The following is a 5,792-nucleotide window of genomic DNA, read 5'->3' as shown; positions in this document are numbered from 1 at the left end:
AATTTTGTCCTGATCATAATAACTGATTTTACAAAAATATCCTCACTAAGAATAAAATGTAACTCCTAATTAATTTTCTCAAATAATTCATCTTTATACTACCTTTAAATGTTTTATCCTTTTAATTTTCTCTCTATATCATATTTTATTATTTTAATGCAAATTTATAATTATATTTTTAGTGCATTTTCTAATTAAGTAATAAATTATAGTATCACAAGAAGAAATATGAAAAAATTAATTATATATGCAATACGTAGAATAACATGATAAGTATATAATAATATAATAATATGAAGTTTAATACTAACATATTTTTTGGTTTTTAAACTAAGAATTGAAAATAAAGAGTTTAATATTTTTTGTGAAAAAAGTTTGTTCAATTCATCTACAAGAAAATAAAAATCAAATAATTTTAGAGTTTCATCTTTCTTGGCAACTTGATCATTATCTAGCATAAATGTAGCTTGATAATTTTGTCCTGATCATAATAACTGATTTTACAAAAATATCCTCACTAAGAATAAAATGTAACTCCTAATTAATTTTCTCAAATAATTCATCTTTATACTACCTTTAAATGTTTTATCTTTTTAATTTTCTCTCTATATCATATTTTATTATTTTAATGCAAATTTATAATTATATTTTTAGTGCATTTTCTAATTAAGTAATAAATTATAGTATCACAAGAAGAAATATGAAAAAATTAATTATATATGCAATACGTAGAATAACATGATAAGTATATAATAATATAATAATATGAAGTTTAATACTAACATATTTTTTGGTTTTTAAACTAAGAATTGAAAATAAAGAGTTTAATATTTTTTGTGAAAAAAGTTTGTTCAATTCATCTACAAGAAAATAAAAATCAAATAATTTTAGAGTTTCATCTTTCTTGGCAACTTGATCATTATCTAGCATAAATGTAGTTTGACAATTTTGTCCTGATCATAATAACTGATTTTACAAAAATATCCTCACTAAGAATAAAATGTAACTCCTAATTAATTTTCTCAAATAATTCATCTTTATACTACCTTTAAATGTTTTATCCTTTTAATTTTCTCTCTATATCATATTTTATTATTTTAATGCAAATTTATAATTATATTTTTAGTGCATTTTCTAATTAAGTAATAAATTATAGTATCACAAGAAGAAATATGAAAAAATTAATTATATATGCAATACGTAGAATAACATGATAAGTATATAATAATATAATAATATGAAGTTTAATACTAACATATTTTTTGGTTTTTAAACTAAGAATTGAAAATAAAGAGTTTAATATTTTTTGTGAAAAAAGTTTGTTCAATTCATCTACAAGAAAATAAAAATCAAATAATTTTAGAGTTTCATCTTTCTTGGCAACTTGATCATTATCTAGCATAAATGTAGCTTGATAATTTTGTCCTGATCATAATAACTGATTTTACAAAAATATCCTCACTAAGAATAAAATGTAACTCCTAATTAATTTTCTCAAATAATTCATCTTTATACTACCTTTAAATGTTTTATCTTTTTAATTTTCTCTCTATATCATATTTTATTATTTTAATGCAAATTTATAATTATATTTTTAGTGCATTTTCTAATTAAGTAATAAATTATAGTATCACAAGAAGAAATATGAAAAAATTAATTATATATGCAATACGTAGAATAACATGATAAGTATATAATAATATAATAATATGAAGTTTAATACTAACATATTTTTTGGTTTTTAAACTAAGAATTGAAAATAAAGAGTTTAATATTTTTTGTGAAAAAAGTTTGTTCAATTCATCTACAAGAAAATAAAAATCAAATAATTTTAGAGTTTCATCTTTCTTGGCAACTTGATCATTATCTAGCATAAATGTAGCTTGATAATTTTGTCCTGATCATAATAACTGATTTTACAAAAATATCCTCACTAAGAATAAAATGTAACTCCTAATTAATTTTCTCAAATAATTCATCTTTATACTACCTTTAAATGTTTTATCTTTTTAATTTTCTCTCTATATCATATTTTATTATTTTAATGCAAATTTATAATTATATTTTTAGTGCATTTTCTAATTAAGTAATAAATTATAGTATCACAAGAAGAAATATGAAAAAATTAATTATATATGCAATACGTAGAATAACATGATAAGTATATAATAATATAATAATATGAAGTTTAATACTAACATATTTTTTGGTTTTTAAACTAAGAATTGAAAATAAAGAGTTTAATAAATTATTTAGGAGAATTCAATTATGAGTGTTAATATATTAATAATATCATAAAATATGAATATCTTAGAAAAATTCAAATATTTTAGCTATAAATAATAAGAAATTTAAAGGTTTTAATAACACTTTTTAACTCGACTATTATTTTCAGGATCACAGAAACCAAAATCAGAACTAATTTTTCTTGACCTCAGTTCCAAAATCAGTTCTCATAATATATAAATTTAACGCATAACTGTTAAACAATTAATTTAATTGTCTCACATATTGTATAACTATTTCATTTAATATTTAAAAATAGATGATCATAGCAATTTTTTTAAAAAAATATACAAATTAAGTTTTTTGTGAAAAAAATATTTTCACTTTATTTACAAGCAATTAAAACCAAAGAATTTTGGTATTTTAATCTTCTAAAAATTAACTTTTTTATGAAAAAAATCTACAAATTAATTTTTTTGTGAAAAATTCTTCTCACTTCATCTATAAGCAAATAAAACCAATATATTTTGGTATTTCAATCTTTTCAAATTAATATTTTTTGTGAAAAATGTTTGTTCAATTCATATACAAGAAAATAAAATACAAATAATTTTAGAGTTTCATCTTTCTTGCAGCTTGATCATTATCTAGGATAAATGTAGTTTGACAATTTCGTCCTGATCATAATAACTGATTTTACAAAAATATCCTCACTAAATTTCTCCTGTATGTACAAACTAAGGATAAAGTTGACAATACACAATAGAAAAACTTTGACCTTGGTTCACACTTTTATAATATGTATAGATGTATAGATTAGTATCTCACTCGTGCGATGCACAGATTATATCCCTTGTATGTAATATGAACATTTTGTCTGCACAGATTATTTTGATTTTATATATAGATGATGATGGTGATAATGATGATATCATTATTATTAGTAATAATACTACTATTATTACACAATTATTATTGTTATTGTTATTATTATATGAATTCATTAAATTTGTTTTGGAAATATTTGTTTTAGTCTAAAAACATTTAATGTTATATCTTTACTAATTTGGAAACGAATTTTGGATGGAAAAATGCTTGTATTATATTTTTAGCAGACTTTTATGTTTTTATATATAAATAGATGGGTGTTTAAATAAGTACTTAAAATTATTGATGTAATAAATATATTTAATTATTATATAAAAATTTTATACATTTGAGATCATTTTCAAATAACAATTCTGCCATCAAATTGAGTTATTTACCATTGTATTCAATATATTGATTGAATGAAATTGTTACTAATAAAAAGAGTATACAAATTTATTAAAAAAATCCTAGATTATTTATCTCTAAAATTATTAAAGAATAAATAAATATTTTTTAAAAAAATCATTTATTAGATGAAAATTTTGATTAAAAATTTTAATTAATTTTTGAACATTTTAAAAAATATTTATACTAAATTTATAATTAAATAATAATAATAATAATAATAATAATAATAATAATAATAATAATAATAATAATAATAATATCAATGTATTGACAGTGTACAAAACAAAAATTTACGATGACATTCTTCACTAAAAAATTGAAAAGCGTAATATTATATAAATTTTTTACAGTTCGAAATTAAATAAACTGATACGATCAATGCTAACATTTGAGGAAGTGTTACTTATACTGCACTTTTTTAAAAGTAAACTTCATATTTATTTTTTTACTCTAAGATACCTAATATGTCATCAAATGTTTTTTTTTAAAATATTGATATAAACACACTAATTTTTTATATGTTTTATTTATTAAATATTAGAAAATATCGAGTCGACTCGTCCCATAAATTTAGATCTGTGAGATCGTCTCACATGAGATATACTCAAATAATTTAGGTAAATATATTTTTTTTCTACCTTGAGTAATTTTTTGTAAATATATATCAACAAACAATTTAATTAGACTATTGATTTATAATATTTTTTTAAGTATCATAAAAAGATAATTGCAAGGAATTTCAAGATAATTTTTTTATTTTCAAATAATTATTTTTATTTTTGTTTATAATATTTATTTATTTAATTTAATGAATTACACAAAGAATTGTAAATACCTGTATATTTCATAATTATTTTGTGTCATTGCAGATTTAAGTTTCTTGAATAAATTTAGCTTTGTTGAAATATTAAATATTTGTGCTCTTATCTTTTAATATAAATTATTAATTTAATTATATATATTATTATATTTTTGTTTAATAATAATTCAAAATCAATACATTTAAAAAAAATGAGAAATAATGAAGAATATTATTATTTTTAAAAAATAATTAATTAATTATATTGAAAATTGAAATATTATTAAATATAAAATTAATTGACATTTATTTCTTTTTCTAACATGATTTTTTTGTCGGGAAGCTTGTGAGGTCCATTTACTCTAATGACAATTTATTATCAAACAATAATTATTTGATTTAAATCTGCAGCGGAAAAATTGTTTAGCAAATTACAACAGTCAACAAATCATAAACACGATCAGTGTAACACAGAATGACAATTAAACATAATTTATGTTTTACCGTCGTATGTTACCGAGCTGTAACATACCTATACCAACTTGACAATCCAATAACAACTTCACTTCAAGACTCTCGGCCTAAACAAAACAACAATAAGCCGATCATGAAAACTATATTCCATACCGAAGTCCAATTTGGCACAAAAGAGCATAAAATTCGTATCTCACTCAATATTAACTCAAATCAATATCCGCCAATTGGATATGAAAGATAACTCAAATATCTAACTTTTTCTAGAAGAAACCATCTTCCAAATATCAGTAGATAAATCCCAGAATTATCAAGAACACACTGCCACTCAACAGATTTTCGGACAGAATCTCGTACTGAGCAGTTTCGGCAAAATGAGTATAACTATCTCAATTCTTAATAGAATTTAACGATTCTTATATCATTACGAAGCAACACATAGCTCTACAACTTTCATTTTAACCAAAAACCCAGAATCCGAGTGCACAAATGCCATAATCCCGAATTACAGTAGCTATTAAACACAGCTCCAACACAGAATTTTATTTGACACAATTTGGTAGAAAAATCATATCAAATTCGTTTCTAATCAAAATTCGATGATTCTAGTTGGTAAAGACAGCAAACGTAAACCACTACAAAGTTTATTTAGGTCATTTCTACTAATTCAAGCTGTAAAAATCGCAGCAACACAAAAATTCTCACCCCAAAACCGGAAGAATTCGCGCAGCAATAGAGCACCGGAACAGCAGCTTCGATCTACCCGAATCCTTGCTCAAACTTCGCGATTTCTGACTTGAATCGAAGCTTAGGATGTTAGCAAGACATCCCTTCAGACCGATTGAGATTTAGACGCCGGACAGAGGAGATATCGTGATTTTTCCGCAGCTGCTCCAAGGGTTGCGGAAATGGAGTTTTCTTCTTCCTTTCTTTCTTTTTCTTCTCTCACTCGTTTCTTCTTTCTCCTTTTTGGTAAGTTGTGTGTATGTATATGTGTGTGTGTGTGTGTGTGTGT

At 22.2% G+C, this 5,792-nt stretch overlaps 1 long non-coding RNA gene across 1 annotated transcript in view; it reads right to left on the bottom strand.

The window, feature by feature from the left end:
* The window catches only part of LOC140973980 (uncharacterized), a 9,454-nt gene extending 3,758 nt beyond the window's left edge, over positions 1 to 5,696 (bottom strand). The window contains exons 1-2 of the long non-coding RNA XR_012174703.1: positions 5,483 to 5,696; positions 4,836 to 4,884 (exon numbers count right to left, since the gene is read on the bottom strand). This is a non-coding gene — a long non-coding RNA (uncharacterized lncRNA). The remainder of the gene's footprint in view (positions 1 to 4,835; positions 4,885 to 5,482) is intronic.
* Positions 5,697 to 5,792: the final 96 nt, after the last annotated feature.

Source organism: Primulina huaijiensis, chromosome 3 (genome assembly GCF_012295235.1).
Source record: "Primulina huaijiensis isolate GDHJ02 chromosome 3, ASM1229523v2, whole genome shotgun sequence".
Classification (NCBI taxonomy): domain Eukaryota; kingdom Viridiplantae; phylum Streptophyta; class Magnoliopsida; order Lamiales; family Gesneriaceae; genus Primulina; species Primulina huaijiensis.
The sequence above is the reverse complement of the archived record's forward strand: the minus strand, read 5'-3'. Positions and strand labels throughout refer to the sequence as shown.